Below are 17339 nucleotides of genomic sequence, written 5' to 3'. Positions count from 1 at the left end.
TTCATTATTAGAACCTCCTGTTCCTGCAAGTGGTCACTACGGTGCCTGGCCAGGGTTGGTGGTCTCAGTCGGTTTTTCCCCAACAACGTCATCATCCCAGAGGACTGAGTCATCTGACACCCCCTCCCCTGTAACCAGTCACCCCAAAACTATCAGCTCTGTCTCCTCTGTTGCTATTACCCAGGTCCAAGCCCTTGTCTCTAACTGGACCCTGGTAACGGGGTTCCAAAGTTAATCCAGAGGGTCTCTGCCAGTATTAAAAAAGAAGAAGAAATAGAATGGGAGGAAGGCATGAGAGTGGAATACACATAGTCAGATTTAGTTTTGTGAAAGTTGTGTATAGTAAGAGTTTTACAGAGAAAGGTTGACGCCATGAAGCGCTTTACACACGTTGACTTATTTCTTCACAACAACTGAAGTTGTGGTGTCGTTTTCCCTGTCCTTGACTCACAGGGGAGGAACTGGACTGTGGGAAGTGGAGAAACTGACCAGGGTCAGACTGGAAGCCTGCGTCTCAGAGATGTGTGTGTGTGCGCGCATGTGTGTGCGCACGCTGCTGGGTTGCCAAGTGAAGTGTCTTTCTCACTCTGCAGGTTGTGGTGAAAACAGAAGTTGGACAGTTTCTGTTCGACAGACGTCTGAACCTGTCCTCTTGTCCTCTCCCACCTCCGACCTGCATCCTTGCAGCCTGGATGCTCCTGGTCTCTGTTGCAGGGTCCGGCACTTTTGGGAGGGTGTGCAGTCTGTGTGGTCTCAGGGCCTGTGAAGCCTGGTCCTGCTGACCTCCTCGGCTCGGAGGCTTTGAGAGAACAGAACTCCCCACCTGGCAGAAGAGAAAACCGAGGCCCAGGGAGTTTGAGAAACTTGCCAACCTCTTCTGTTCTCAGAGCATGCCGTTTGCATTTTCCTTACAGCTAGCCTGTAAGATGTTTGTGGGGTTAGGTTTTCTTGTCTTTTTCGTTTGCAGCACTGCAGGATCTTCCCCAGCCAGGAACCAAACTTGTGCCCCTGGAGTCTTAATCACCGGACTTCACTGGACTGCCTGGGAAGTTCCTTGGTTTTCGTTTTTGACTTAGAAAATAATGATTATAAGCTCCTCGAGAGCAAATTCTAATAGTTGTCTTGTCTGTTCTCGGTCGTCTGGGTTTTTGATTGGCGTGATGCATCTTTTCCTGGGCAAGACTCTGGTCTTCCAGGTAAGGATCCCTGGCCTCTGCCTGTGCTGGACCCTGCAGGGGTCTCCTTTCTCAGCAAGTGCTTTGTGCCCGCTCCCCCAGCAGCTCCCCAGCCCCCGCCCCACCCTGGAGTGGATGGAGCCCACGCTCTGGAAATAGCTGATTTCCTCCCGGCTTTTTACTTGTGAAGACTCCATCTGTCTTGTCTGGGCTGCACTCGTTTCCCCTCTTTACTGCTGCAGCTTACTGCTCATTTGTTTTTACTTTTCAGCCTTGCCCAAAGTGCACCTTGATTTTGGTATCTTTAGATCTTTAAAGCCCTATACTGTTACTGATGATTTCCTTCATTTTGCAGAATTCCAGTTGGTTGTAAGTCTATTTTGCGAGACCCTGTTCCTTTCCCTTCTGTCATTAAATTTTAATACTTTTCTGTTCCTCCTTTTTTATAGGAATTTGTATTTCTTTTTTTTTTAGATTGTAGTAATGTACCTTCAGTGTCCTGCAGTCTGACTTCCCATCAGACTGACTGGCGTTTAGAATCGGATGTTCATCGAGCATTGGTCAGCTCTACCGTGTCCTTGCTCTTTCTTTGGCAGGCACGTCTGTTGCACCCTCTTGGTGCTCCCCACTCCTTTGCTGGCTCTTGTCAGATCAGCCCTGACCCCTCACCACAGTGGGGGTCACTCCTGGCCCTCCAGCTGCTTCTTCACCCTCTTCTCCCCACCCCCCACAACCAACAGCTCTCTAACTTTTCATTTCGGACCCCTTTTAAAACTCTTAAAAGCTAGTGAGATCCCCAAAGAGCTTTCAACTGAAATGTGGGTTATATCTAGCAGTACTTATAATATTAGAAATTGAAGTTGAAAAGATTTTAAAGTGTTTATTAGTTTAAATATGTAATAAATCCATTACATAATACAGATAACACTTTTAATGAAAAATAACTGTTTCCAAAGCAGAAAATGAAGGGCCGCATTGTTTTGCTTCTTTCCAGATAACTTTATTGCCTACCTTAATGGAAGAGAGCTGGATTCTCATCAATGGTTTTACCTTCATTCTGTTGTAGTATGTTGTATGTGTGTGTGTTTTTCTTTTAAGAATTAAAAAAAATTAGTTTATTTTTGGCTGTGCTGGGTCTTCATTGCTCCGTGGCTTTTCTCTAGTTGTGGGGGCTTCACTTTGTTGGAGCGCACAGGCTGCTCACTGTGGTGGTCTCTCCTGTTGCTGAGCACAGGCCGCAGGGCGCGTAGCCCAGAAGCTGAGGTTCCGGCCCTCTGGGGCGCAGGCTCGGCCGCTGTGGCGCATGGGGTTTGTTGCTCTGCAGCACGTGGGATCTTCCTGGATCAGGGATCCAACTTGTGTCTCCTGCATTGGCAGGTGGATTCCTCTCCACTAAGCCACCACAGAAGCCCTGTTGTGTTTTATGTATGAAGAAAATACAGCCTTACCTGGATATACTTGGAAAAGGGAGGAATGTTTTAACAACCTATTAAGTTAATTGTGGATAGTCTTTGCAACTACATCAGAGCTTGATAAATGGTAGTTTCTTCAAGGTTTGTTGCAGCATAGAATCTGAAATCTTATATCAAAGAGCCTCTCGTATTCCATTACATTAAAATCTTTTGGTCTGTCTTGCATTTGAAAACGTCTTGTATGCATTTTGTAACATCATGCATGAGTCATTTGAATAACATCACATTAGTTACTGTCACTACCACTCTCCTCTGGAAAGCCTTAAAGTATTGAAAGACTCTAAAGCTCATAGTGGCCAATAGAGTTTTTCCAAATTTTAATTTTTGCTTGAAAGCTCAAATTTTTCTTTAGTAACAAATACTGTCAGTTTTCCTTGAACTAACAAGCTCCCTTTATTCATTCTAAAGACACCCAGATCTGAGTCACTGTAGCTTTTCTGTCAGTCATTCTTTCAAGTTAAAATGGCCTTCAGTGGAAAAGAGTGGCCAGTTCGGCTTGCCGCTCAGTTGTACGAGTGCTTTTCCTGCCAAGAACCACCACGCTTGGGCTTGTAGCAGAAGTGCTGTGTGTGTCCTTCTCGTTTTGTCATGGGATAGTAAAAAGATACGTACTCAAGGTTAATATTTAGTGGAATTAATAACTTTTACTGCTTCCATTAGTATATTCTTAGATGAAATTGACCTTTTTTTTTAAAACTGTGTGAGTGTGGTGGTGGAGATTACAGTGACGGCTATCACAGTCAGATACCACTGCCTTATTACTGGCTGAGGCTCCAGCTACTTTCCCCACCATTGTTTTTGCACCGTCAGTGCAAATGTCACACAATGAAGATAGTTTTGACCTGGCAGCACCCCCAGAGAGGGTTTTGGACCATATTTTGGAAACCACTGGATAAGACTAATGTGTGCATAAAACCTCTGCACACATTGGACACTTTTGCTTCTCATCTGCCTGGAAAACCCTCTCCCTTTCCGTGTGTGTGCAAATGCACACACTTATACACATATATGTGTATGTAGCTATATGTGCATATATGTGCCTGTCTCTGTCACTTCAGTTAATATTGGTTCTACTCATCACGTGTTCATGGGTCTCTTCCAGTAGACAGTAGACCGTGAGCCAGGTTTCACATTTATCATAGGTGGTGATAGCGCCAAGTATCATTCGTATTACATATTAACTTGTTTAATGTTGCCTGTCTTCATCACCCTTATATTATTTTTGTTTCCAGGGCTTAATAAATGTTTTTTGAACAAACAAAGAATTGGGTTACTATTTTCCCAGGGTTTTCTTAGAATGTTGGTTCTTTTATATCAGCAAGTGTTAAGCATGAAAGGGCATCTGTGGTTAAGTTGATTTGGGAAGTTCAAAAAGTGTTTAATTGAAGGCTTTCCCATATTCTTCATTGTATGATGTGCACTGTGAATTTTTAAGCGGGATGGGAGGCTACAGAACGTACTATTTCTCGCCAGTTGAATAACACAGGAAAGTTTTCTTGGCATGTCTCACAGGGTTAGTTTCCTTGGAATTTTCTTTAGGAAATAATTGTGTAAACTGCCTTTTTCAGTTTTTACAGATTAGTAAATTGATTACACATGTTTATTCATGCATTAATTTATACCCTGTATTTAGTTAGTACTTCTGAAGGCTAGACACTGGTAGATTTAGACATTCAATGGCTAGCAAAAAGAAAAAATACTTTGAGAAAATATTCATACACCACTGTGTGGAGTAGATGGTCAAGTGGGAGATTCAAGTATCATCAACTGATCCCTGCAAATTACAGGTGTTAGGTTGATGGTATGTTTGAAGGTACCCCTGGGAGATTGGTCTCAGGACTCCTGCAGATACCAGAATCCTCAGGTGCTCAAGTTTCTTGCATAAAATGACTTAGTATTTGCATAAAACCTGCGACGTCTTCCCATATACTTTAAATCTATAGAATATTTGTAGCACCTTCCCGTATACGCTAAATCATCTGTATATCCTGTGTAAACAGTCATATGTGTGCTTGGTCGCTCAGTCATGTCTGACCCTGCGACCCCATGGACTCTGGCCTGCCAGGCTCCTCTGTCCATGGAGTTCTCCAGGCAAGAATACTGGAGTGGGTTGCTATGCCTTCCTCCAGGGGATCTTCCCAACCCAGGGATCCAACCCAGGTCTCCTGCATTGCAGGTGGATTCTTTACCATCTGAGCCATCAGGGAAGCCCAGGTAGTCATAAATACAATGTAAATACTATGTAAATAGTTGCCAGTGTGTGGCAAATTTGTTTTGCTCTTTGGGACATTTTGGAAATTTCTTTTTTATAGTATTTTCCATCTGCGGTTGGTTGAATCCTTGGATGTGGAACCTGCAGAGACAGGGTGGATGGTCCGTAGTGCAAAAGCATTTGCTTTTTGTTTTTCTCCTTCTCAAACCTCCACCGGGCCTGTTCAGGTGTCCCTGTCTGCATTTTGCTGCTGCTGGCATTCTTGGGATCCAGAAGGCTGATGAAGAGGCTGCGTAATGATGGGGCCTCACTTGGCCGTGTCATCGGAGGGGATGGCGTGTTGGAGACTAGGCCTTCAGAAATGTGAACCAGCTTCCTGTTAGAGCCTGGCATGTAGTAGGTTCATGTATGTTGACTGGCTGAACAGTGAGTGAATAAGTGTGCTCAGAGACTAAAGGATAAACTCCACACTGTGATCCCATCAACCCTGTGCCTGAGCTTGCTCCACCATACAGGGTGGGCTGAATAAAGCCCTGTACCTGCTTTTCACGCCCCTCGGGTCTGACCCAGCCTGTGTTGTAGGGAACCAGTGACTCTTCCACCTTCTCTGCCATGCAAAACAAAATGTGAAGCCTGCCCTCCTTTCTGTGTTGATCCAGTTCTGTCCATACACTGGGAGAAGATGTTAACACACTCTTGATATGAAAGTATTTAATCAAAGGATATAATTTCGATACAGTGAAATTGGCCTTTGTCCTCTGACTTCCTGGACAGATGATAGCAGGATGGTTTTGCAACAGAATGGTCTCGGAGTCCGGACTTCAGTAAGATTAAGCCCATGTTTGGTGTGTTGTTTCACTCTGTGAAGTCACCCACAGAGAAGACAAACATTCCATGTTTAGCAACCAGTCCTGTTGGTTCTTGGAGTGTGGCCCATGCCAGTTTGGGCTGGATGAGCTGGATGGGCTCTGGGAACGTGAGGACTTCTCCCAGTGCTCCCCTCTCCCCACCACCTCGTGTGGATGGATAGATAAGAAAACATGCACCCACTCAGACTGTCCTCTTCTTTCCAAGCCTGAAACTTCTTTAGCCACATCAAGGTCCTGCCAGAGTCTGGAAACTGGTAAGCTTTAGAGAGGCCGAGGTTTGGCTAGAGTCTTAGGAGATGAAATGCACTCAGGTGGTTGGTTTCTTCAGGTGTTGCTCTGAGACCGAATTAGGAAAATCCTCAGGGAGGTTTCTTGAGTTTTCATTTTTGTGATTGAGTTAGAGTTGCAGAAGTATCATGAGTTGCTAATTTAAAAAGTGGGTTTTTTTTTCATTTCTTTGTAAAAGAAATTCACATTAATTGTAGAAAGTTGGAAAAATATCAAAAGGCATAATGCTGAAAATTACCCATAATTTCTAGTATTCAGAGATAATCACTACAAAACGTTTTGTTGCATTTGCATGCTTTTTATATGCATAATTAAGATCATTGTGTATAAATTTTGATTTTCCCTTTTCCCATTTAGCATATTTTATCTTGCATTGAGAGCACTACAGCATGGGAACTTGTATTAGTTTCCTCTGGCTGCAGATTTCCACAAACTGGATGGCTTAAGACCATGGAAATGGATTCCCTCAGTTCTGGGGGCCAGAAGTCTGAGCCGGGCCTGAGGAGGGTGCGCCCCCTGGAGGCTCTTGGGGGGAGTGCACCCTCGACCCTCAGTTTCCGGTGCTTGCCGGCGTTCCTGGCATGTGGCCCCGACTCTCCAACGCCTGCCTCTGTTTTCACCTGCCTTTCCTGTGTGTGTTTGTGTGTGTGTAAGAAATCTCCCTCTGCCTCTCTTGTGAGACATTTGGGAGGGCATCTAGGGCCCACCCGATGATCAAGGATGTCTCTGCATCTTAAGATTCTTCACCGGCAGAGGTGCCATATCTACCCCGGGTAGCATTTAGAGGTTCCAGAGTTAGGGCCTATTATCTTTGGGGACCATTATTCAGACTGTCAGAGGATTTAAGAGCATAGACTTTTGAACCAGACGGGGTGGGCTCAAAACCCTGTGTGGTCTCTTACTAGCAGGGTGATCTTGAGCAAGTGTCTTAAGTATTGGTGCCTCCATTTTCTGATCTGTAAAGTGGGAATAACAACATTAGCAACCTGAGGATTAGGAGGGTTAATGTTTGTTAAGCACCTTGTAAGCTTAGGACAGTGTTTTTACCATGTAAAGATTAGCTGTTGCTATTGTAGTTGGTTTTTATTAGAAATTCTTTGTAAAGCAGGCAAAGTACCCTGTCAAGGGTAAAGACCATGGCTATCGTCGACTTAATTTCCAGCTGACTGCTTTCGTCTTGGTGCTTTGGGTTGTCTTTTCCCTCCATAGCCCAGTTTTAACATTCTACATGTTCAGAGTGGTAATAATTCTCTCAGAGAATGGGATTAGCCTGTAGTCATCTTGACTCTTAAGCTGCTTGAATAAAATCCAACTTAACTTGGGGCTTCCCAAGTGGTACTGTGGTAAAGAATGTGCCTGCCAGTGCAGGAGGCGCCAGTTTGATCCTTGGGTCATGAAGACCCCCTGGAGTAAGAATTGGCAACTCACTCCAGTATTCTTGCCTGGGAAATCCCAGAGGACAGAGGAGGCTGGTGGGTTACAGTTCATAGGGTTGCAAAGAGTCAGACATGACTGAGTGACTGAGCATGCATGCAATTTAACTTGAAATTCAGACCCCCTGAAAAACCATCTACCTTCTAGCCCTGCCTCCCAGCCCTCCCTTTTATAGCCCTTATCTTTAAACTTCATGAAAATCTTACTCCCTAATAGAGGGATTAGAAGGGTTTAGAGTCTTGAAGCCCCGCAGTAGGTGATTTCATGGTTGATCCACTGAGAAACCAATGGAAAATTAGGTCAGGGGGATAGTGGGCATAAATGTTTCAAGATCTTAGCGAAACAAATGTTCATGTTCACTAAAATAGACTCTAAAGATAGCATAAATAGCTAGTACCAGCCACTAGTATGTGAACTGAGTCATCTGGTCTACCATCTGGCTCAGCTGAACCACAGATGCCTGTAGCCACATGAGTAAACCAGGCAAGACCAGAAGAAAAACCACCCCACTGAGCCCAGCACTAACTGCTGACCCACCAACCATGAGTAAATAAAATGTTTATTAAGACCAAAAAAGGGACAGCACAGTAAATCAAGACTTATCGGTAAGTTATTTCACCTCTCATTGTAGTATTGATAGGCACTGTATGGTTACTCAATTATTCATGTGCTGTAGACACTTTCAGAGTCTCTCATGTTTATATTTTCACTGAAATTCTTTTTTATTTTGTTATGGGTAATATCCATATTAGGAGCCCTCTCTTCCCTGGGTCTCCATCTTAGTCCTGAATACCGCTGAGATTTTATGACTTGTTTGCTGGTTCTCCTCTCTGGGTTTCCCACCTCTCTCTCTTCCTCTCCTCTCAGATATTATGGGATGGTAGTTGAGAGGCCCAAGTCACTGTCTCTCATCTTTTATTTTTCCTTTGTTTCAGAAGTCTTTATTTCATCACCCTCTACTTGTGTTTTGCTTTTTAGTCCTAACCCTGGATCTTGTAGTTTTCAATAAGTAACTTTTGGTTGCAAGAAAAGAAATGCTCTCTTTCCAGCTTAAGTCAGCAGACGGTCTGTTGCAGGAACCTCAGGAATGCAGGGAACAGCCTGACCAGCGTGCTGGGGGCTGGAGAGGCAGGCTCCTCCGGTCCTGCCTGGTGTGAGGGAGGGCGGGGTGGGGCCGGATGAGTGCTGGTGAGGAGCAGCCGGGGGAGCCACGCAATTGCCCTCTCAGCAGGGACTTGGTGGAGGTGTCACAGGAGGTCTGCAGAAAGCAAACCAACCGAACCTATTATACCTCTTCTGATTTCTCAACAGGAATAATCCAGATCACCTTTCCTGGAAGTCAGTTTGCTGAAACTACTGAAGCAGCAGTTCCTGGAAGTTGAAGAAAAGGTGAATAGAAGCAAATTCGTGTCTGCTAAAGTCCCCTTAAGAGGGAAACCCATGTTTGGAGGGCCCCTATTGTTTCTCAGACATCCCTGTATGTAATATTTTACCTTCTGCCTGGCCTCGCCCTAGTTTACCTTCACCAGTGGCTGCCATCTTGGAAATGAGGGCTTTCCCCTCTGGCTGATGTGGTTCTCCTGCCTTTGAACCCCCCCTGTACCGCGTTCTCCTTACTGACCTGTATCCCGGGCGGCACTCCGTGCCTCTCCTCTCTGTCCTCCTACAGCCGGGTGGGATGTGGGGGCTGCTTTCTGTGGCCCTCACCCCACTGTAGCACTTCCGTACTGGATTATAGTTACCTGTTTGCGTGTTTCCCCCAGTCACTTCCTTAAGATGCATCTGAACAGTGCCTCAGACATAGAAGATGCCTTCATAAATGTTTATTGAATGAGCAGTGGTCACCTCATATGTGGATTCACTATGTACCTCCACCGTTTGACCCATATAGGGCCTGTACTATAAATCGATTTTATTCTTTGAGCATTCATCAGAGATTTTTAATCTCTAGTTGCTTTTTGCGTTTTGGCTATTGGGGAAATGAAGCAAAGCTTTCATATCTAGTTTTTATTTTTCATGGGCAATTTGGTTCCACGTTAAGAGCTGTGGTCCAGAAGCTTGAGGGGAAGGGAGGTGACGGGCAGGTCAGGGAACCAGTGACCTTGGAAGCGTGGCTCCCCACCCCACTCCACCTTGCTGGGGCTGGTGTTGAATGGGATTGCACGAGGTGGGGTTTGGTCATGCTGTGTCGGTGGCCCTCTTGTCTGCTGGATGGCAGACCCCTCTTCCACCCACCCACCCATCCATCTATTCATCCATATAATCCTCCAGACTGCCTCAATCATCAGAGAGTTGCATCTGAGCCCACCTTCCTGCTCCTAATCTTTTTTTTTTTTGCTTTAAATTATTGTCAGTAGATTCATTTTCTCACCTGCTTTTACTGAACCTGCTGAATATCCCAAAGATGTTCCTTACTTATTTTATCTGTTTTGTTGGTCACAATCCTCTTAAAAGGACTCATTCCAGCCTTTCCTACCTGACAGTAACCAGCAGTTGTCTGCTACATTTGATGAGTTCTTCCCCTTTCAGAAAGTGCTTCTGTGCACACCACCAGAGTTCCTTCTCCCACCAATCCTAGGAAATAGGCAGGGGCAAATGGTAACTTCCCATTCCCGGAAACTCAGAGTACTGGATATGTGAGGCCCGTTGCCATTGTGAACAGCATCTGGTTTTTCTCTCCCTGGCACCGTCTTGCTAGTTCTTCTTGGAAGCTGCTTCTGTCACAAAGCCAGGGGGCCCTTTTCACCCACTCCAGGGTCCTCTCGGTGGGGAGCCTTGGCCTGTTGACCCGAGATGCTGTCTGATGCTGCCGTTTCCTCTACCCCAGCCAGGCCTGATCCTGGCGTTTCCTCTACCCCAGCCAGGCCTGATCCTGGTGTTTCCTCTACCACCAGCCAGGTCTGATCCTGGTGTTTCCTCTACCCCAGCCAGGTCTGATCCCGGTGTTTCCTCTACCCCAGCCAGGTCTGATCCTGGTGTTTCCTCTACCCCAGCCAGGTCTGATCCTGGTGTTTCCTCTACCCCAGCCAGGCCTGATCCTGGCGTTTCCTCTACCTCCAGCCAGGCCTGATCCTAGCGTTTCCTCTACCCCCCAGCCAGGCCTGATCCTGGCGTTTCCTCTACCTCCAGCCAGGTCTGATCCTGGTGTTTCCTCTACCCCCCAGCCAGGACACTTTCTTAAAAAAAAGTAGATCTCCTCTTCCCAAGAGCTTCCAGTCAGTCTCGTGAATTTTATTTTTTGTTCGGGCTTATTTAAATGCAGGAAATTGAGTTAGTTTACATGAATGCTGCACTGTCTTACTCTGGGAGCACAGGAAGACGCTAACAGGGATTGGGGCAGCCTAATCTGGCTGTCTCTAATGATCTTCCTGCCTCCCCTCTGAAGTGAAGTCGCTCAGTCGTGTCCGACTCTTTGTGACCTCATGGACTATAGCCTACCAGGCTCCTCCATCCATGGAATTTTCCAGTCAAAGAGTACTGGACTGGGTTGCCATTTCCTTCTCCAGGGGATCTTCCCAACCTGGGGATCGAACCCGGGTCTCCTGCACTGCAGGTAGACGCTTTACCCTCTGAGCCACCAGGGAAGCGCCTTTAAATAACTGCAGATGGGGCCATGCATCAAGGAGGCAGAGCACAGCGCTTTATTGCCTTGTGCGGTTATCTGGTTAAATGTGTTTTGTTTTCTTTTGTTTTTAAAGAAATGGCTCAACTTTTAATTGGAAAACAGAATGTTGAATGGCATTTTGATTTGTCCTTTGGTGGCAAAACTGGAAAAATAGATCCATTTTGATACGAAACCAGGTGCTGGTCCCGAAGAAGGCATATTAACTTCAGAGCAGGATGTGAACTCAGAGTCATTGTTTCCCTAAAACAGGCCAAATTCAGAGTCGTTGTTTCCCTAAAACAGGCCAAATTCAGAGTCATTGTTTCCCTAAAACAGGCCATCTACTCTGGGCTTTTTCTTGTGAGACCTTCTCCTGCATCTGTACCACCTTAGATTGACGTTTCCCTGGGGAGGTTCTATTTGGAATCCCCCAAACAAGGCAGTATCCCCAGCGACGTAACTGTCAGGACACAGGGCGAGATGCTGAGACCCTTCTGCCTGGACGCCTTGAAAATGTCAGTGTCAGGAAATCAGCACACCTGTTACGATGATTGTAATTGAAAAAAATACCAGGCTGTATACTTCACTTCGGGCTTCCCTGGAGGCTCGGATGATAAAGAATTTGCCTGTAATGTGGGAGACCTAGGTTTGATCCCTGTGTCAGGAAGATCCCCTGGAAGAGGGCATGGCAACCCACTCCAGTATTCTTGCTTGGAGAATCCCACGGACAGAGGAACCTGACGGGCTACAGTCCATGGGGTCACAAAGAGTTGGACAGGACTGAAGTGACTTAGCATACACACACACACACACACACACACACACGCTCTACTTCGCATTGTGCTGTGATGCAAAGCCCATTTTATCATTAACAGGACTGTTTTCTTAGCCCCAAAGCTGGCGTCTGCTTTACTGAAGGTCATCTTAGAAGTAGCTTGCACGTGTCCTGGCTGAGTTTGGCCACATGAGCTCCCCATGAGGTGCACCCCACCTTGAGCTGGCACAGAGGTGGTCATATGAGCACCCCGAGAGAAGGGCAGGAATGATCATTTGTGAGATCCGCCCAAGGCTTCCATTACTCTATCCTCTGTGCTTCACGGCTCTTTTTGTATCTTTTTTTAAAACAATTATTTATTTTTTAATTGAAGGATAATTGCTTTACAGAATTTTGCTGTTTTCTGTCAAACCTCAACATGAATTAGCCATGCTGCTGCTAAGTCGCTTCAGTTGTGTCCGACTCTGTGCAACCCCATAGACGGCAGCCCACCAGGCTCCCCCATCCCTGGGATTAGGTATACATATATCCCCTCCCTTATTGAAACTCCCAGTCCCTCCCCATCCCACCCCTCTAGATTGATACAGAGCCCTTGTTTGAGTTCCCTGAGACACACAGCAAATTCCCATTGGCTATCTATTTTACACATGGTAATGGAAGTTTCCAGGTTACTCTTTCCATATATCTTCCCATGTGCATAATTCTATTCTCTATGTCTGTTTCTCCTTTCCTGCCCTGCAAATAAATTCTTCAGTACCATTTTTCTAGATTCCGTATATATGTGTTACAATATGATATTTCTTTCTTTTCTTTCTGACTCACTTCACTCTGTATAATAGGTTCTATGTTCATCCACCTCACCAGAACGGACTCAAATGTACTCCTTTTTATGGCTGAGTAATATTCCATCCTGTATGTGTACCACAACTTCTTTATCCATTCATCTGTCAATGGACATCTAGGTTGCTTCCATGTTCTAGCTATTGTAAACAGTGCTGCAGTGAACAATGGGATACATGTGTCTTTTTCAGTTTTGGTTTCCTCAGGGTATATACCTAGGAGTGGGATTGCTGGGTCATATGATGATTTTATTCCTAGTTTTTTAAGGAATTTCCATACTGTCTTCCATAGTAGCTGTATCAACTTACATTCCCACCAACAGTGCAAGAGCATTCCCTTTCCACCACACCCTCTCCAGCATTTATTGTCTGTAGACTTTTTGAGGAGAAGGCACTGGCGACCCACTCCAGTACTCTTATCTGGAAAATCCCATGGACAGAGGAGCCTGGTAGGCTGCAGTCCATGGGGTTGCTAAGAGTCAGACACGACTGAGAGACTTCACTGTCACTTTTCACTTTCATGCATTTGAGAAGGAAATGGCAACCCACTCCAGTGTTGTTGCCTGGAGAATCCCAGGGACAGAGGAACCTTGTGGGCTGCCATCTATGGGGTTGCAGAGAGTTGGACATGACTGATGTGATTTAGCAGCAGCAGCGGCAGCAACAGCAGCAGACTTCTTGATGATGGCCATTCTGACCAGTGTGAGGTGATCAGTTCAGTTCGGTCTCTCAGTCACGTCTGACTCTTTGCAACCCCATGGACTGCAGCACGCCAGGCCTCCCTGTCCATCACCAACCCCTGGAGTTTACTCAAACTCATGTCTATTGTGTTGGTGATGCCATCCAACCATCTTATCCTCAGTCGTCCCCTTCTCCTGCCTTCAATCTTTCCCAGCATTAGGGTCTTTTCAAATGAGTTAGTTCTATGCATCAGGTGGCCAAAGTGTTGGAGTTTCAGCTTCAACATCAGTCCTTCCAGTGAATAGGCAGATCTGATTTCCTTTACAATTGACTGGTTTGATTGCCTTGCAGTCCAAGGGACTCTCAAGAGTCTTCTCCAACACCACAGTTCAAAAGCATCAATATTTCGGTGGTCAGCTTTCTTTATAGTCCAGCTCTCATATACATACATGACTACTGGAAAAATCATAGCTTTGACGAGATGTACGTTTGTTGTGTGGTGTGAGGTGATATCTCATTGTAATTTTGATTTGCATTTCTCTAATAATGAGTGATATTGAGCATCTTTTCATGTATATGTTAGCCATCTGTATGTCATCTTTGGAGAAGTGTCTGTTTAGGTCTTTTACCCATTTTTTGATTGGGTTGTTTGTTTTTCTGGTATGGAGGTGTATGAACTGCTTGTATATTTTGGAGATTAATCCTTTGTCAGTTGTTTCATTTGCTATTATTTTCTCCCATTCTGAAAGTTGTCTTTTTACTTTGCCTATAGTGTCCTTTGCTGTGCAAAAGCTTTTAAGTTTAATCAGGTCCCACCTGTTTATTTTTGTTTTTATTTCTGCTACTCTAGGATGTGGGTCATAGAGGGTCTTGCTTTGATTTATGTCACCAAGTGCTCTGCCTATGTTTTCCTCTAAGAGTTACACTCTGGTCTTACATTTAGGTCTTTAATCCATTGTGAGTTTATCTTTGTGTATGGTGTTAGGAAGTGTTCTAATTTCATTTTTTTACATGTAGCTGTCCAGTTTTCCCAGCACCGTTTATTGAAGAGGCTGTCTTTGCCCCATTGTATATTCTTGCCTCTTTTATCAAACATAAGGTACCCGCAGGTGCGTGGGTTTATTTCTGGGCTTTCTATCTTCTTCATTGGTCTGTGTTTCTCTTTTTGTGCCAGTATACCATACTGTCTTGATGACTACAGCTTTGTAGTATAATCTGAAGTCAGGAAGGTGATTTCTCCAGCTCCATTCTTCTTTCTCAAGATGGCTTTGGCTATTCGGGGTCTTTTGTGTTTCCATATGAATTGTGAAATTTTTTGTTCTAGTTCTGTGAAAAATGCCATTGGTAATTTCATAGGGATCTCATTGAATCTGTAGATTGCATTTGGTAGTATAGTCATTTTCACAATATTGTTTCTTCCTACCCAAGAACATGGAATATCTTTCCATTTGTTTATGTCATCTTTGATTTCTTTCGTTAGTGTCTTATAATTTTCTGCGTACAGTTCTTTTGTCTCCTTAGATAAGTTTATTCCTAGATATTTAATTTTTTTGTTGCAGTGGTGAATGGGATTGATTCCTTAATTTCTCTTTCTGATTTTTCATTGTTATATACAGAAATGGAAGTGATTTCTGTGTATTGATTTTGTATCCTGCAACTTTGCTAAATTCACTGATTAGTTCTAGTAATTTTTTGATAGTATCTTTAGGGTTTTCTATGTACAGTATTATGTCATCTGCAAACAGTGAGAGCTTTAGTTCTTTTCTGATCTGGATTCCTTTTATTTCTTTTTCTTCTCTGATTGCCTTAGCTAGGAATTCCAGAACTATGTTGAATAATAATGGTGAAAGTGGACACCCTTGTCTTGTTCCTGATCTTAGGGGGAGTGCTTTCAGTTTTTCACCATTGAGAATAATGTTTGTTGTAGGCTTATTATATATGACCTTTACTATGTTGAGGTAGGCTCCTTCTATGCCCATTTTTTGAAGAGTTTTAATCATAAATGGGTGCTGAATTTTGTCAGAGGCTTTTTCTGCATCTATTGAGATGATCATATGGTTTTTATCTTTCAATTTGTTACTATGGTATATCACATTGATTGATTTCCATATGTTGAAGAATCCTTGCATCCCTGGAATAAACCCAACTTGATGATGGTGTATCAGCTTTTTGATGTGTTGCTGAATTCTGTTTGCTAAAATTTTGTTGAGGATTTTTGCATCTATGTTCATCTGTGATATTGGCCTGTAGTTTTCTTTTTGTGTGTTGTCTCTGTCTGATTTTGGTGTCAGGGTGATGGTGGCCTCGTACAATGAATTTGGAAGTGTTCCTTCCTCTGCAGTTTTTTGAAAGACTTTTAGAAGGATAGGCATTAGCTCTTCTCTAAATGTTTGATAGAATTCTCCTGTGAAGCCATTTGGTCCTGGGCTTTTGTTTTTTGGGAGATTTTTTTAAATCACAGCTTCAGTTTCAGTGCTTGTAATTGGGTTGTTCATGATTTCTATTTCTTCCTGGTTCAGTCATGGAAGATTGAACTTTTCTAAGAATCTGTCCTTTTCTTCCAGGTTATCCATTTTATTGCTATATGGTCATTCATAATAGTCTATTATTTTTATTTTGGCATTGTCTGTTGTAACCTCTTCTTTTCATATCTAATTTTGTTGAATTGATTCTTCTTATTTTCTTGATGAGTCTGGCTAAAGGCTTGTCAATTTTGTTTATTTATTAATCTTTAGTATTGTTTCTTTCATTTCTTTTTCATTAATTTCTGCTCAGATCTTTATGATTTCTTTCCTTCTACTAATTTTTGGGATTTTTGTTCTTCTTTTTCCAGTTGTTTTAGGTGTAAAGTTAGGGTATCTATTCGATGTTTTCCTTGTTTCTTGAGCTAAGACTGTATTGCTATAAACTTCCCTCTTTGAACTGCTTTTGCTGCATCCCATAGGTTTTGAGTTGTCATGTTTTCATTGCCATTTGTTTCTAGAAATTTTTTAATTTCCCTTTTGATTTCTTCAATAACTTGTTATTTAGGAATGTGTTGTTTAATCTCCACTTGTTTCTGTATCTTACAGTTTTTTTCTTATAGTTTATGTCTAGTCTCATAGCATTGTGGTCGGAGATGCCTGATACAATTTCAATTTTCTTTAATTCGCTGAGGTTTGATTTGTGATCCAAGATGTGGTCTATCCTGAAGAATGTTTCATGTGCACTTGAGAAGAAGGTGTATTCTGCATTTTGATGGAATGTCCTAAAGATATCAGTGAGATCCACCTTATCTAATGTCTCATTTAAGACTTGTGTTTCCTTATTAATTTTCTGTTTCGATGATCTGTCCATTGGTGTGAGTGGCATCTCACAGTGTCTCCTACTAAAGTCTCCTACTTTTTTTGTGTTACTGTCAATTTCTCCTTTTATGTCTGTTAGTGTTTGTCTTGTGTATTGAGGTGCTCCTTTGTTGGTTGCATAGATATTTACAATTGTTATCTCTTCCTCTTGGATTGATCCCTTGATCATTATAAATGTCCTTCTTTATTTCTTGTAATATTCTTTATTTTAAGGTCTATTTGTTCTGATGAGGATTGCTACTCAAGCTTTCTTTTACTTCCTATTTGCATGGAATATATTTTTCCATCCTCTCACTTATAGTCTATATGTGTCTTGAGGTCTGAAGTGGATTTCTTGTAGACAGCATATATATGGGTCTTGTTCTTATATCCCTTCAGCCAGTCTGTGTCTTTTGGTTGGAGCACTTAATCCATTTACATTTAAAGTAATTATTGATATATATATATATATATATATATTTTTTTTTTTTTTTCCTCTTGCCATTTTCTTAATTGTTCAGGATTGATTTTGTAGATCTTTTTTCTTCTGTTGTATTTCTTGACTATATAAGTCCCTTTAACATTTGTTGTAAAGCTGGTTTGGTGGTACTGAATTCTGTTAACTTGCTTGTCTGAGAAGCTTTTTATTCCTTCATTAATTTTGGAT

General features: G+C 43.2%; 1 protein-coding gene across 4 annotated transcripts in view; it reads left to right on the top strand.

Annotated features, from left to right (window-relative positions):
* Positions 1 to 17339, top strand: part of SMCO4 (single-pass membrane protein with coiled-coil domains 4) — a 78310-nt gene that overhangs the window by 34694 nt on the left and 26277 nt on the right. For 3 of the 4 annotated variants that reach the window (XM_068978572.1, XM_068978571.1, XM_068978570.1), the window contains exon 3: positions 8762 to 8839. The gene's annotated coding sequence lies outside the window, so the exon portion shown is untranslated. Of the gene's footprint in view, positions 1 to 5881; positions 5983 to 8761; positions 8840 to 17339 lie in introns of those variants that run through there. The other variant, XM_068978573.1, reaches the window with a different exon arrangement.

This window comes from Capricornis sumatraensis, chromosome 8, assembly GCF_032405125.1.
Source record: "Capricornis sumatraensis isolate serow.1 chromosome 8, serow.2, whole genome shotgun sequence".
NCBI classification, from domain to species: domain Eukaryota; kingdom Metazoa; phylum Chordata; class Mammalia; order Artiodactyla; family Bovidae; genus Capricornis; species Capricornis sumatraensis.
The sequence above is the reverse complement of the archived record's forward strand: the minus strand, read 5'-3'. Positions and strand labels throughout refer to the sequence as shown.